This window comes from Pteronotus mesoamericanus, unplaced genomic scaffold, assembly GCF_021234165.1.
Source record: "Pteronotus mesoamericanus isolate MK-2021 breed Mesoamerican mustached bat unplaced genomic scaffold, CSHL_Meso_final scaffold_85, whole genome shotgun sequence".
In the NCBI taxonomy this organism is placed as follows: domain Eukaryota; kingdom Metazoa; phylum Chordata; class Mammalia; order Chiroptera; family Mormoopidae; genus Pteronotus; species Pteronotus mesoamericanus.
Window position 1 is genome coordinate 18,640,163 of NW_026555329.1, and position 16,308 is coordinate 18,656,470.

Sequence of the window (16,308 nt, forward strand, 5' to 3'; positions counted from 1 at the left end):
TTGGTCAATAATTTTCAACACCAATGGGCAAAATGCTTGGCAAGAGAAAATTTGAACCCAGTTCCAGAAGCCACCTGAGAAGCTAGGTATACACTTCTGAAGTGCGGGCTGATTTCATTTATGTTTTTGACATTTCTCTGCTGCCAATAATAAAAGTGCAATCAGAAACATCACTGTGCGAACGGCAGTTGTGTCATTCAACGCTGAAAGCAGCCAGTGGAAACTTCTAAGTTACCCTCTTCTCCATATTTCCCCAACTTTGACCTACCTTTCCCAGTCCATCAAATAGCAGGACTTCAACTAAGGAGCAAACTGTGTTAAGACCATCCTATGTTTTTGTGATTTTTCTTGTAAAGAACTTCATTCACCAGTGGGAAATAAGGTGTATTCTCAATACATTTCTGCAAAGGGCAAATGTCGTCTTACAACCAATAAATATGCCTGACGATATTGGTCATTTAATATGGTGTTACCAGCCACAGAGCCAATATTTTAAAAATAAACAACAAAATCACCAAGGGAAATTTTAAACAATTATATTAAGTGGTGATGTTTCAAATAACACACTTCACTTTGTAAAGGTAGTTGAGCCACAATGTTAGACAGCTACAGAGTACCTTCTACTTAATTATTTTTGGTTCTTTTCCAAAATAGACACTTTGCATCAGCCCCTAGGAGTGTATGAAATCTTAAGAAAATGCCTCATAAAGGGTTTGGAAAGTACACATTAGAGTAAATGAACGGGCCTTTACACATAGTGAAATGGTTTAAACAGTGGCATTAAATGCAGTGTCAGCATTGAGCCCCACAGGGTGGGAGGTAGGGGTGTAATTCGGACCCACTAAATCTCCCTGCATATCAAACAAAGCAAAATCAAGGAGCAAAGCATAGTGAACATGAGTTACAGAGATTCTTGTGGCCAATTCTCATTGCAAAGGCAATTATGATGCTCTCAGTTTAAGAACATAAGAATCAGAGCAACCTGCTGCTAAGTATTGTTCACTTGCTTCCAGTACACAAAAAACTGTTCCCTTTCATTTATAAATGTTAGAGAGGACAAGGGTCTCAAGGTCTGGGCAATTCTAAATGCTATTCTTGCTACATGTTAAAATGTAGCACATTATTTTGCAAATGCAGCTGCAGATAAGCTGACAGGAACTCAAGGGATAAGCATAGCCAACTGCAAAGAAATAACATGCAATTAACCAAATAGTGTATAGGAGCAATGGCTAAGCCTCCCTTCCAGGGGGCAGAGGTTTGGATATGAATTCCCCCACCCTTCTATCTCCTCTACTTGCCACAAATGAATATAACTACTTTGCCACAACTGTGTCTGGTTTTTGAATAGAGCACCCCAAGTGGTGAACCCCTTGAGTTCAGTAACAGCAAGGGGTCAAGTAAACAAATCAAACCCACCTCTGGGTGTAAGTCTCTTCCCTGTTTGATCGTCAACCCACTCTCACCAACCAGCGAACCGGAGCTCCCAGTACCCTGGCTCAGGAGCCATCACCTCCCAGCCTCACCTCCCAGCCTCCCTCCGGCTCCATCCATTCCCTAGTCAGTTGCATTTTTGCGCACCTGCTCAGCTCTCCTCTTAGCCGAGTCCCATATTCTGGGCTTGCTTTTTAAATTATTATTGCTATTTTTTTTTTACCCTGCCAACTCTTGCCACCATCATTAATTCTACCCTAATTCATTAACCAAAGTCATCACTCAAAGTTCACTGCAGTCATTTAAAAATGTTACAGTGAGAAATACATTAAAGATATAGCATATAACTATTTAATAGTAATACAATCAGAGCAAGAAAACCCAATCTGCACTCCCAGAGATTATACTAAGGCACATCAAGAGAACAGAAGGATCTCCTCATTCTAAATGAGTTATAAAATGCGGTTAAAGAGGTGTGACTCCAAGAAAAAGTACTTTTTAATTAAATGTAGTATTGTGATTTTGCAGTAGTAAAATTCTCAATTTTTCTGTTGAATACAGGAATAAATATCAAGCAGTCCCAGGTAGGCATCTTTACCACTTCCCCCAGAGTATGGAGAGGTACCTGGAGAAATGGCTTCTTCTCTAGTTAAGAAATTAGTTACACTTGCTCTGGCTGGCATCATCCCACAAAGTGAAAGGCCATAGGTTCAATTCCAAGTCTCAGGACAAGCCTAGTTGTGAGTTCAGTTCCCAGTCAGGGCATATACAAGAGACAACTGATCACGATGTTTCTCTCTTACATCTCTGTTTCCCTCCCTCTCTTTCTCCCTCCCGTCCCCTCTCTCTAAAATCAATAAGTATATCACTCTTGGTGTTTCATCACAGAAACAGCTGCATGGGCCTAAGTCCCATTAGAAGAAAGAATGGGGAGATGAAGAAAGGAGGAAAACATGAGAAAGAAAAATACAGACACCGAGAAGGGAAGAAACAAAATAAAAGCCATGTTCACATCTCCTCCACCCTTCCCAGTTAACCTTGAACCTCCTTTACGTCTTAGGTCCACACACATCCATAAAGAAAGAAAATTTATACCTTTTTTTGAACCCAAAATGCAATCATTTGCCTTCATTTTCATTTCTGCATAAATCATCACGGGATGTTTGGGTTCTGTTTAGAAACAAGTGTCTAACAGAGAAGCAAAAGGTTTAGTTCTGTTTACACAGCTGCCAGGTATGGGGGCCTCCCAAGGTTTAGCTCATAAACAAAATAGATCTTCATTTCCTTTCAGTTGTCTAAGTTGGCAGCGGTTTGAGATTCCATGTCTAATGCTGGCATATGCAAATTATTTTTAAGCTTAAAATCAGAATCTGAGGAGGTTTAAAACGACTGTCCAGCTGTTGCCAGACCCACTAAAAAAAATAAAAAGTACTCAGAAACAAGTTTCCTTTTGCTGCCTGAAAACAATTGCTCTTGTCAGCTCTTCACTATCAGCTAGTGAACTTTTTCTTCTGCCAAGAACTTTCCCAACCTTGTTTCACCTGCCAGCTTCTCGTAAAAGACAGCTGCCTCCTTGGATGAGGATGAATTGGACCGCAACCATTAGCCCACTTTAAAGCTTTATCACACTGTCAATAAAAAGAGAGTCAAAGAACTCTCAGGAGAAAGATGGCTAGTGAAAAATGCAAAGGGTTACTTGCTAAATTTTAATAGCTATCAGTACTGTGAAAACAAAATTTTTAATAAAATCCACCTCATGGTAGGAACTTGCCCAGGCCTGTAGGTGAAACGGTTCTCAAACATTTTGATCTCATCATCCCTTGATACCCTTAAAAATTATTGGGGACTTCAAAGAGCTTTTGCTTATTTGGGCAATATTTATTAATATTAACCATTTTAAAAATGGAAACTGATAAAACTTTAAGTATTTATTTAATAATTAATTTTTAAAGAACAACAATAAACTTGTTAACCATTAACATAAAATTTTTATGAAAAAATAGCCATGCTTTTTAAGACAAAAAATATTAAGAAGGCAATTCTTCTACATTTTCATATATCTCTTTAATATCTGACTTAATAGAAGTCAACTGGATCCTTGTAGCTGCGTCTGCATTCAATCTGTTGTGGTATGCTATTCAGTTGTAAAGCAAATGTGGTCTCACATAAATATGTGTTCTGAAAAAGGAGTATTTGAATAGCTTCTTGAGGTAATTGCAGATATTCTTTGATATTACACCAAAAGACTACAAAGAGCAATTTCTTAAAGTCCAGTTGCAATGTGAACATGAAATCATATCAATCAATGAAATTTTTGTACTCTGTCATATCAAAACCCATTGTTCTATCTTAAATGTTGAGTGAATTTTATCCATGTATGACTTTAAATTATTGTGCATTAATTTAGAAAATTATGCAGACTTATCAAATGCTGACATTTGACATTTCATCGCACAACATCCAAAAATCATATTTGGTAATATCACTAGCAAACTCTCCAGAAAAGTGAGTAGAGCTATCAAGCTCATGGTGGCAGATAAAAGTTTCCCCAAATTCTAAGTTTTACTTGAAAGCTCAAATTTTATCATTAGCAATAAATATTGTCACTCATGTTCTTGAAGTGACAAGCTCATGCCATTGGCTTTTAAGATAGTTTCTGCCAAATGCCCAAGCCTGAATAACCATGGTTTTTCAGTAAATTGTTTTTTCAAGTAAAAAAATAATGTTTTGTGAAAAAAAGAGGCAGCTAATTCAGCTTGCAACTGGAACTAATGCACAAATGCTTTCCTTGAGATAAACACCGAACAACTGGTAGGCAACAGAAGTTCCTTGTTTGTTCCTCTTTCATAGTAAAGACAGATGATCAAGGGTAGAGATTTAATATAACTAATGTTTTTTCCTGCTTCACAAAGGACACTCTTATGTCTTTTAAACTGTGAGTGTGTGGCAGTGAGGTGTGATGCCACTGCGGGTGCCGCTCGATGCCACTGTCTCAATTCACGCGGAGGCAGCAGCAGTTCTACCCACAATTGCTTTTACACCATAATAACCATGATGTTATTATGAAAATAGTTTTGACCTTACAGATCCTGAACACGTCTTGGGATCCCCAGGGATCCTCAAACCAAACTTTGCCTTAACCCATTTCTGATAAGATGGAGTGGCCTCTAAAGCGTACAGAGACGATTATTAACAAAATTTGTGCTAAGTGTTATATAAATAACCTCCAGAGAAGTGGTTAGCGCTCTTTTGAAGAAAAGAAAAAGCACAGTAGCAATACCACTGAGCAGAGAAAATTGAAGTGAGTGTCAGGTAACTATAATGACTTAAAAATACCAATTAGATCTAAGACCTCTGGATATAGCATATGGAAAGTGAAGTGAGGGAGGGAGAGAAGCCTCAAAAAAACAAAACAAAACAAAAAAAGGTTCCATAAAACCATGTGAAAGGTTTCTCATTTCTACTTGCCTAAGCCAGGTAGCAGGTAAGGAAGATAAACTGAGAGCCTTCTCTCTCTCCGCATTCTCTCCCCATCCCCCACCTCCCACACAAAAATTAATTGGCCTTAGCTCAGCTAAGCGAACTAAGATGGTAATTAATAAAATGTCAGGTTCTCTCTTGTGTGGAAAAGTTTTCATTCTTTTGTTCTTTTAATTTTGCTCTTTTAATAATTACAATTATACAGGTTTGTTTCAGTACAAGAAGTTCAAAATGATATTCTCCAATACCAGTGTTTTACCCTTAAATAGGGAAACTGAGATGCAGTTACCTAAGTTCACAGGTATTAAGTGGGTGAGGCAGAACTGGAAACACCGGGTCTCTTTACTCTTGAATACTTTTACTAAATAATGCTTCACCCTCAGTGTTTACTTACTCAAGATTTTATTCATTTTAGTAAAAAAAGAAAAAAAGAGAAAAAAGAAAAAAAAAGCTCTTCTTAAAAGGCTTTTACGGTCCAGCCCATCGGTCTACTTCCAGCGCAATCTTGCAATCACTCTCTGTCACCACCTGGTGGTAGCAAACATAAATTGCATGAGAGCTGACAGGGAGAGCAAAAGCTTTGCCTCTGATATTTCCAGCCCGACCACCAAAGCCAATACTGGGTAGTCCCCAACACTGGAAGAATCGCATCCACATACGAAGGGTCTACTTATATCAAGTACTGTTTTGGAAGGGAGGAAAAGCTCAGTACATAATGCAGTTAAACATCTATGTTGATCTTTCTAGGCTCCTTCTAATTCATAGAGTCAGTTCCTGACTGAGGAACCAGGCAATATTTCTAAATTAAGCCTTTAGTCTTTCTTGTTGGGTTTCTGAGCTATATTTAAGATTGCTGTGTCTGCATATTGTCTCCAGTCCTATTTTCACTACTTCACAATTCCGAGCTACCCAAATTACACTGCTTGAGCTGTAACTCGAGCACTGGCAATTGTGGCACATTAAACAGGAGAGACTCTCAGGCACTCTGCTCAGAGGCCCATTATGCTAGAGAGAAAAAATCAATCCATAGGGCATCAGCCCTCTCATCTGGTTAACAGAGTAGAGATGAGAGCCCTTAAAGCTCTAAAGGCTCAAAAGTCATTGTCATCCTCTCCAAAAAGTTCTGAAAATTTTGAAGTTATTTCTGACCCCTACAGTGCATTCAACCATGTTAGAGACTCAATATACTTCTCTTTGGCAAAGGAATTGTTCCTCAATTAAAAGAATCAGTCATTTATCTCGTAGAGTATCTTCCTTCAGGAAGCACTCAGACGATATCAAGAGTCCTTGGGAAATGAACGTTTCAAGTAGCATCTTTGAATGTATAAAACTAGAGAGGGAGCAGCTTGGACAACCACAGGGCAGTAGTTTGGCTACATTGGATCCCTAAGAACTAGTGCAGAAAAGGAACTGGAAAACAGAATCAGAAGGAAGGAGTGGGAAAGAAAGCTGGAGCAAAGAAAGAAGTGAGGCCTTGCACCAAGGATCCGATACAAACACCTCACCTTGAATCAAAATAGATGGGAAAGACGTGTTACCTGACTCAGCCAGGTATCAGGTCAAGAGCCAAATGAAGAAGGCTACCACCACTGCACTTTATATGAGATTATGGTCTGTGCTCCTAGAGGTTTGAAAGCACTTCAGAGCAAAGAGAAAGGAGTTTTTCTAAATGGACGCTCAAGGATGCCCTGGCAGGTACGGCTCAGTGGGTTGGAGCATCGTCCCATAACTGAAAGGCTTTGGGTTCGATTCCAGGTCAGGGCACATACCTAGGTTGCAGGTTTGATCCCCAGTTTGGGCACATATGATCCCTGGCCCGGGCTTCAACGATCACCTGTCTAGGTGCATACAAGAGTCAACAAATCGATGCTTCTCTCTCGCGTTGAAGTTCCTCTCCCTCCCGTCCCTTCTCCCTTCCTCTTTAAAAGCAATGAAAAAATGTCCTTGGGTGAGGATAAAAAGATAAAAATAAATAAATGGGCACTCAAGGGGCACTTTACAAGGGGCAACTTCTTTGCAGACCACAATGTAAGCTGCCTTTGGAACGTGCACAGTGGCACCTCATATTGAGCACATAGTAGGCATTCAATAAACACTTGATATTATAGAAATGGGTTAACAATGAACTCTGTGTACTGAACTTTATGCTGTTTACTTCTTCACATCAGGCTGGGACCATTCATTAGCTTTGAGCACCTACTGACGCCAAACACAAATTCTTATACACCCAACTGTTTAAAAAATATCTCAAATAAGCATATCTTTTATATATATCAAATAAGCCATTTAGAGATCACCTGCTTTGCATACTTTGCAAAATTGCACCTAATATCTGCTAAACATAGACAGGACAATCCCTGTTGCTGTAAGAGACTTTTAAAGGCTGCTGCCCCTTGGAGCTCTCTGACCCAGACACTCCCCACCCTGCTGCTGAGTGGCAACCCCTAGACACATGGCCTCCCTCTCCGATTCCCTCTTCCCTTTGCAAGTGGTGGCCTTATGCTGCTGTCTCTGGAAGGTGCCCTGCTACGAGGGACATCCCCACTCACTCAGTCCTATCCAAGTCCGGTCCAATAAAGTGTGTTGCACAATGCTGCCATCTGGTGGTCCTGTCCCTTTCCTTGATCAGCCCTGAAATGCTCAAGCCCCCTGCACATCCTCCCTCCCAGTCGATTCTCACCAGTGGCCCCCGTTTTACCACTAATACTTCCAGCTCTGCCCTCACCGCTCCATGTCCACTCACAGTGCTCCATGTCCATCTTCACATGGGTCATCTGGCAACTGCAGTACTTTTTGTTATGAATACATTTTTTTAAATTAAATGTATTGGCAAAACATTTGTTAATAACGTTAAAAAAGTTTCAGGTGTACAACTTTATAATACAACATCCATATATTCCCTTGTGTACCATACAGTCCAGCAATCCCTCCTCTGGGTGAGTAGTCAAAAAATTTGAAAACACTTATTTATAATGCTATGTGAACCCCCATGTTCATTTCATCATTATTCACAACAACGAAGACATGGAAACAACCTAAGTCTCCTTTGAGTGACGGTTGGAAAAAGAAGATGGGGTACATATATACCATGTAATACTACTCAGCCATCAAAAAGATGAAATATTGCTATTTGCAACAACATGGGTGGATCTTGAGAATATCATGCTAAGTGAAATAAGTCAGACGGAAAAGGACAAGAACCATATTAGATTTCACTCATGTGGATATAAAACAAAAAGCAACAAGTATATAAACAAAACAAATAAACAAACAAACTTGCAGATACTGACAACAGAGGGGAAGGCGGGTGTAGGAAAACACAATGAAATGCTCTTCTACTCTGATCTTCGTGTCTCTGTCCTAACCTTGCCCCCTGGTGACCCTCCACACCCTCTGCACCAGATCAGGGTGATCTTTCTGTCAATCAGGTCTGACGAGTCCATTGTCCTGCCTAAAATACATCAATGATCTCCTCTGAGTTGCAAAACGGGTCCCAACTCCCTATCGTGGCACATAAGATGCTTTCATATCCATATATCCCTCCTCTCCCTATTTCACATTTTACTGGCATGTACCAAGCTGTTTTCTTCCTTTGAACCTTTGCAAACTCCAGAAATGCTCTTCTCACCATTCATTCTCTGATGACTCCCATTTGTGTTTCTGTCTCAGCTCAGTTACATTCCTTCCAGAAGGATCTCCTAAGGAATCAGGCCTGGGCCAAGTACCTGTCCACCATGGTCTGCTGTGCCATGGACCTCATGTTCCATTTACACATGTCTCTGCTCTGTTTGTGGGGGCCCCCTGCTCCCGTTATCCTGAAAGCTCTGCGAAGGGAAGGACCATGTTTAATGTACCTCTACCCTTCCAGGGCCTAGCAGTGAATGCTCAGTAAATGTCTCTTGAACTGCTATATAACCTTTTGATGGAAACACAAAATCTCCCACAATTTCACCATCGGAATTTTTCTAATAAGCATTACATTGGATCAGCAGGCTAAGCTTTTAAATGACCAAATTCAGAAAAGTTCTTCCTTACTATGCAAGAAATCTGTATTCCAATGGAAGGGGGATGGGAATTGAATTTTTTCACCCATTGGTACAAATGTGCAAAACCCACATAATTCTAGCATTGCCTCATCCATTGACTTATCTTTTCCTAAATCATTACAATAATGTACCCATTGAAATAATGTTTTCCTGCCTGGTTTACATTTTTAATATGTTTTCCCACTCCAAAAGGATCATTTGGCAAACTCTATTCCGCTTATAATGGACAGCCCCTATTGTTTACCTCAACCAACAAATTCAGCAACCTAGAATCTATCAGGCAAGGTGCCTTGAGGATAAATCATCATGCTGATAGTTGGGCTTTCCTTTTAAGTGATGAAAACTATCAGTGTTTTAGAACAGAGCCATCTATTCCACTTAGAGCTGTTTTCTCTGAGTTGCTAAGATGATAAATGAACATGTCTAAAAATAAATGACTCTGGGGTAACCTGTGGGGCTGATCTTTAAAATAACCGATAACAAGCAAATCTTCAGACCAACTGCAGCTTTGATTCTGAGTCCTTGGCCTGCTGTCCCTATAAAGGCGCCAGATTTTCTGTGCAGCAAAATTAAATCAAGACAGTCCTGGACAGTGGGCCGGCCTAAAGGGGGCATTCTATCCTGATAGAGAATGCAGGCAAGTCCAAGTTGCCCAGATGTTCTTGTGACTCACACATAAGAATAAATTCAACCACCATACTAACAGAAATAAAATCAAAACACATTAATAGAAGAGAAGGAAAAATTTTAATGTTTAAGTAATAAAGTCAAAATAGGTTTTCTCAATGTAAGTCAGCAATATAAAAATTCAAAGTCAATTTCTAAAAATATGTGCAGAGATTTCCACATCATAAAACCACCTCATTCAATACCCTCCAAAATTAACTACAAAATACTTAGGAATTTTTAATTAACTTCGTTTTTAAGGACTTGAAGTTATGATGAGTGGAGAAACACATGCAGAGAAGGGACGCACTGAGGTGACACTTTATCCTCACACTCAAAGCAAACAACTTTGACACGGGAAAAGCCAAGACTCAAAGCCAAGGCTCCAGAGAGCCTGCTCTTAACAACTGCATTTGCCTGTCACCTTCTGCATTTCTTATCTACCTTTGTCCCACTCTGTGGGCCTTAGCATCTATATTGATTCCTTCCATTTCCCCTGTATCTTTTCTTTGCTGAAGTCACCCACTATGTATCAGCAGTTTTCCTTCTCATGTTTGTTCTACAAGTGATAAAGAATAAGACAGCTGAGAAAAGCACAGAACTGCTAAAGATCCCATAAATCAATGTAGTCTGTGCTCACAGGAAGGCAGTGGGAAGGCTCATAGCGCAGGTGACTTAACAAACTATCACAGAGGAAGATCAGGCCTGCGCAGAGCAGAAGGTGAGGGTGCATCCCAGGCAGAGGAAAGCGTGGACAAAGGCAGGGAGGCAGGAAAGAGAATGGCCAGTTTATGGGACAAGTAATCTGACATGGATGGATCGCTGAGCACAGAAGAGGAGGATGGAAACGCAGCCAGAGATCAGATCCAGCAGGCGGAATGACTAACTGCCCCATTTCCCATGGAAGTGAGGGGTTTTCTGGATCCAGGACTGCCAGTGCTAACACCGGGAAAGTCCCAGGCAAACCTGGACGAGCGGGTCACCGTGCAGCCAAAGTTCTGCCATGCCATGCTGTAAAGGGGTCTCTGTAGGCAGCAAAGACACACGGAAGGACTGGAGCAAGTACAAGACCAGATCATTCATTCCACGTTTGTCCCACAGAGGGACAATACACACCATTCCAGCCTTTTAAAAAATGGACTGCCACCCACTGCTGAGTTGCTAAACCAAGTAAATTAGTAGTCATAGGCACCAATTTTTGTGATCAACAGATTACAATTATTAGAATGCACTGCACATGGTAAGGGCAACCACCGTTTTGTGGAACTTGTTTAGGACACACACATTCGCTGTTATGTATACAAAGTATTTCTTATTGTTAATTGCAGTTTAAGGAATTTGAAATATATTGGGCTACATCGATTCTAAAATTGGTGACTTTGACATTATAAATTTATCTCTGACTTTGTCCTTTCTCAGCCAACACTGCCCATGACATGACACCCATAGATCATGACATTTGCACAAGAGTCTGACCCGAGCTGTAACTACCCGGAGGGCCAAGAGATCAATATCCGGGGTCACATGGAACCTGTAATCCATTTGCAGATCACTGGTGGGGAAGCTCCACCACAGGACCACTCAGCAAGGTCAGTGTTACTTGTTTAAATCTACCTGAGAAAGAAAGTGAAAATAAAAGGAATCCCTGGATACTTACAGCACAAACACACCAAGGTTACAAAGGTTAACCCTCTTTTTTAGCTACCCGGCATGCCCAGAAAAATCAATACTGCCAGAAATGCAGGACCACGGCATAGTTCCTGCAGACCACATCAGCACAAATGCTGACTGACCCCAGGATCTGAGTATTTGCTATTTGTCCTATCAGCATAACCTTTATATTCTTTTAGAAAGCAAATACCCATCTGAAAAGCTTGGCTGCAAAGGCCCTGGCTGGGACCAGCGGACTGCATGCTGTACGTGACTGTGAAGCTCGGAGGAATGAAGCAGTACCAGGAACAGATTCTCAACCAGTCTTAAAAGGCTTAAGCCCTTCTGATACTCGTGTATATTTTAATTCAAGACTTTAAAAAAAACCTTTTTAGTTGGAGTCAGTTTCAACCATCTGTCTCTCCGAGTGAAAATAGGATGTAGGCTTGTATATATTAGCTTTTGAAGAAAACCAGTTTTGGCAGAAAGAATTAAAGTGAAAGAAAAATTGTATCTCAATTTTCAAGACCCTGCTAAGGAGAAATAAAATATCCAGAGTAAGTAATAACTTATATGAACACATTTATCTCCTTTTCTCCCTGGCCATTCCTGACCATTTCTTGATTGACCATCACTGTAATTATAGCTTTGCTACCCAGTCATAGCTTTGGAAAGTGCCAGAGTGGAGACCTAAAAGTCATTTTCCTGATTTGAATGACAACATTAGGGGTGGTAGGGAATTATGTTTTTAGGTACTCTACAAGAATTTTGAATTAGCCCTGGCCAGTGTGGCTCAGTTAGTTGGAGCATTATCCTATAGACTGAAGGGTTATAGGTTCAATTCCTGGTCAGGGCATATACCCAGGTTGTGGATTTGATCCCCAGGTGGAGTGGGTACAAGAAAGCAATCAACTGATGTTTCTTTCTCACATAGATGTTTCTTTCTCTCTCTCTCTCCCCCACCCCTTTCGCTTCTCCTCTCTCTAAAAAACAATTAAAAAAAAAGAAAAGAATTTTAAATTAATGCAAATACAGACCTGACTGGTGTGGCTCAGTGGATTGAGTGCCAGCCTGCGAACAGAAGGGTCACCAGTTCGATTCCCAGTCAGGGTACATGCCTGTGTTTCTGGCTGGCCCCTGGTTGAGGTGTGTGCAAGAGGCAACCAATCTGTTTCTCTCTCACATCAATGTTTCTCTCCCTCTTTTTCTCCCTTTCCTCTCCTCTCTCTAAAAATATATAAATAAAATCTTTGAAAAATATTAATGCAAATACGGCCTGATCACTTTCTGAGTGTTACAATTTTAAAAACAGAGGACATCTTCCAAGTCAAAACATCACTTTTAGGGTTGACCAAATGCAACAGAAAACCACCCCATCATTTGTGGTAAACAACTATAAAAACAATTACAGTTAAAGGAGAACGGAGTTTGAAATGACAGGAAAAGAAGAGTGCATTTTTCAGATTTCCTGTAGTGTGTCCAGGGAAAAGGACACCCTGACCATTTGACGTCTTTCTTGTCGTCTTTCTTGTACATCTGTTAGCAGATTCACCACAATGCCCCAGGGCTACCCTCTTAAAACACCCTCCGTGACAACGGCTCCCCATGGCCTGGCTCCATGTGGATCCAACCACACTTCAATTAAAGGCAAGTCCAAACTTCCAATGAAGTCAGGCCAAAACTCTGGGAGTCGCCCCCAGTTTCTCTTCCTATCAAATCCCGCATAGGATACATTAGCAAATTATCCGGGCTCCCCTTTCCAAGCACACCCTGAATCTGTCTACTTCTCAGCAGCGCCCGCCATCACCCGGTGCCAGTCACCATCGCTGATCATCCATATGACTGCAAAAGCCTGCTGAACAGTCTCATGCCTGCCCGTGGCCTCCCTTGCAGTCTATTCTCAGCTGCATGCAGCAGTGATTCTTTAAAAACACAAGTCAAATCGTGTCACTCGCCTGCATAAAGCTCTCCAACGGCTCCCAGCTCTGAGTGAAAGCCAAAGTCCTACCATGGCTGCCCTGGCCCCACGCAGTCCAGCCCATGACTCCTCTGACCTCATCTGCAGCCCCCTTCCTTGCTGGCCCTCACACGCTTCAGGGACACTCCCACCTCAGGGACTTTACATCTACTATTCTCTCTGCCTGAGAGACTTTTGCCCTCAATATCTGAATGACTTGCTTCTTCAAAACTTAGTTCAAAATCCATCTCGTTGAGTCCTCGTTGCCCACCCTATTTAAAAGAGCGAACTTCCCCTCACTGCACCTGCATTCCCAAGTCTCCTCTGCTGTCTTGCTGTTCTTCATTACGTGTATCACCACCTAACATGTTCTGTAACATATTAAAGTATGTTTCATTGTTTGTCCCTCCTTCTATAATTTAAACTCCATTGAAGGCAGAGATTTTGTCCTTACTGTTCACTGACTTATGGCCAGGACTTACAAGACCGGTACACAGTAGATAATAAATATTTGTTGAGTGAACAAGTTTGGCTTCAAAAATGTGCCTGAGTGAGCTCCTTCCAGCGGTAGTTTCTATAAATAGGGTCAAAGCTCTATTGGCTTTGATAGTCTCCTGAGCTTGCTCCCCTACCTTCCCTCTCAACCCGTTTGTTGTGATCTGGTGTCCTCAATTGTCATATTTAGTGCTACACCTAGATTCTGCCTCCCTTCATGGCCCTTTTGAATGTATTACATAATTGGATCATTGAGTGGTTTTTTTCATTGCTCATGTTATTGCTAGACTGAGCCCTTGGGATCATTATTTTTTTATGTTTTTAAAATTTTTTTAATTTATTGACTTGAGAGAGGGAGGAAGGGAGAGAGAGAGAGAAACAGCAATTTGTTGTTCCACTTATTTATGCGTTCATTGGTTGATTCTGACGTGTGCCCTGACCAGGGATAGAGACCCACAACCTTGTCATATTGGGATGATGCTCTAACCTACTGAGCTACCCAGCCAGGGCCTCAGGATTATTACTCTTAATATCCTCAGGGTAGTACTATCCCAACCAAGCCCAGCTCAGACCTCTGAAACCAAGGGCCTAAGCACCTGACTTCTCAGAAGAGGTCAGAATACTGACATAAAAGAAAAGGAACTGTGATCCCATGGGAAGTTAGGTTTCTCCTGGCAAGTCAGTAAGCTGGCATTTTATGTTTGTAGCCTAATATATAGCATATACTTGCATTGGGTTGTGTGAATTCATCACGAAGTTGCTAGAGAATTTTAGCTACGGAAGAGCAATGCAATATCTAAACCCTCAAAACAAAGATCCAGACCTTAAGCCTGCTCATCTGAATAGCTGACAGTTGGCTGTCCCTGATCATGTCTCTGTCTCCACAGTTGCAATATGGCACCTGACTCCAGAAAGGAAGGTTGATGCCCAGCAGTGTCACCCGCTCATGCTCTCAGCACGTGAGCACACACCCACACACGTATGCAGAGTCACCTAACTCCAAATTGCTTTGGTAGATCAGAGCACAATTCTCCTCATCGCTCCCATCCCTGCTGCACAGTGACCCTTTATAGGAAGAGAGCAGGTGACAGTGGGGAGAGAGAGTGAGATGATATATCTGATGGAGGGAGATGTGAGGACACACTGGGTATATGTGCAAGGTCCCCCACACATTTGTAAAGAAGGGAAAAGCACCCCAAACAACCACCTTCTCTAATTTGCTAAAAGCTGGAAAACCCAACTAGTTGGCTCCACGATGCGAAACTTCTCTCTACATTAATGCAATTTAATGAGGATGGACTGAGCCCCTAAAAGTGCACAGTGCTGTTCTGGGTACTGTGGGACTTACACAGACGGTAGGGACAGCATTTATCTCAAAAAGCTTGTAACACAGCCGGGTCTGAAAACACCAGCTCCATTACAAGGGAGAATGGGATGAATACGTGATAGAGGTTTAGAGCATGAGGAACAGGTAAGAACGAGACCGGTCAGGGGGCATTGTGGAGGGGCCATAAGAACCAGACACTGAAATACGTGTAGGATGTGAACTGGGGATGCATTTCCCATGGAAGGAGAGTGAGCGTGAGTGAAATGGCAGAGGCAGGAGGTGTCCTGTGTTTGGGGAATGGCAAACAGCTCAAATGGACTGTAGTGTATGGTTGAACGGGCTTGAGGCGGTGCCACGGGAAACAAGCTGGAAAGGTGCGTGTTCGGTGCTCTACTCTCAGGGTACAACTGACCCAGGTCAACTGCTTCTTTCCTCTCATCTTGCTTCATTTCAGAAGAAAGTTATTTACTTTTAAAACATGTAAGAGCCTGGGTAAAAATCAAACATTTGCATGTTAAGCCAATCCAATCTATTTGAAGGTGTTAAACAAAGCAAACAACTGGTTTTAACGCTTCCCTTACAGATCCCACCTTTGCTGCATATAAAGAAAAAGTGAGAAGTTAAATGCTCAAAATAGAAATCTTAGAATTTGTAATTCATTCTGTGCATAAATGTAGCATTCAGGGTGGGAACTCTAGCTCCCAAGTCATCTGGTAGTTTTCTGTTCTTCACACTGTAAAAAGAGTAGGCAAGTTAAGGGTTTCTGAAATAAGCCTTTGAAATGACATATTTGCCTTGCCTCTCCCTTTGGCAGGATGGAGCCGACTTTGATCATCAGAGCACTTTAAGGGATTACTGAATGAACAAATAAATGGACAAAAGAAGGAGGGCTCAACTGCATGGTGATGTGGCCAGTTGGACTGAAGTTAGATGCAAGCATTTTTTTGTTTGTTTTTAATGGTTGTCACAAGCTCTTAACTTTCCTGCGACCTGGCCTCACACTGCTGTACAACGTCCCCAGTGTCTGACAGCAGCCTTGGGAGTTTCTATGAATGAAAGAGGGAATGAACGAATGTTACAACTTGAACAGTCACATGGGAAAAGTAGACACGGATGGTCACATTTTTCATTCCAGCTTGGCATCTGTCCCCTAATTTATGCGGCCCCCAAGTGACGGCAGAAGCTGGCCACAGGTGAGAGTGATTCAAGACTCTCTGCAGTACACAAAATCACAGATTCTTGAATTTGGAGAAAAA

General features: G+C 41.5%; 1 protein-coding gene across 6 annotated transcripts in view; it reads right to left on the bottom strand.

Annotated features, from left to right (window-relative positions):
• Positions 1-16,308, bottom strand: part of DYNC1I1 (dynein cytoplasmic 1 intermediate chain 1) — a 297,318-nt gene that overhangs the window by 269,627 nt on the left and 11,383 nt on the right. The window contains exon 1 of one of the 6 annotated variants that reach the window (XM_054564274.1): positions 2,527-2,550. The exons of the other annotated variants lie outside the window; for them this stretch is intronic. The gene's annotated coding sequence lies outside the window, so the exon portion shown is untranslated. Of the gene's footprint in view, positions 1-2,526; positions 2,551-16,308 lie in introns of those variants that run through there. 6 annotated transcript variants of the gene reach the window in all.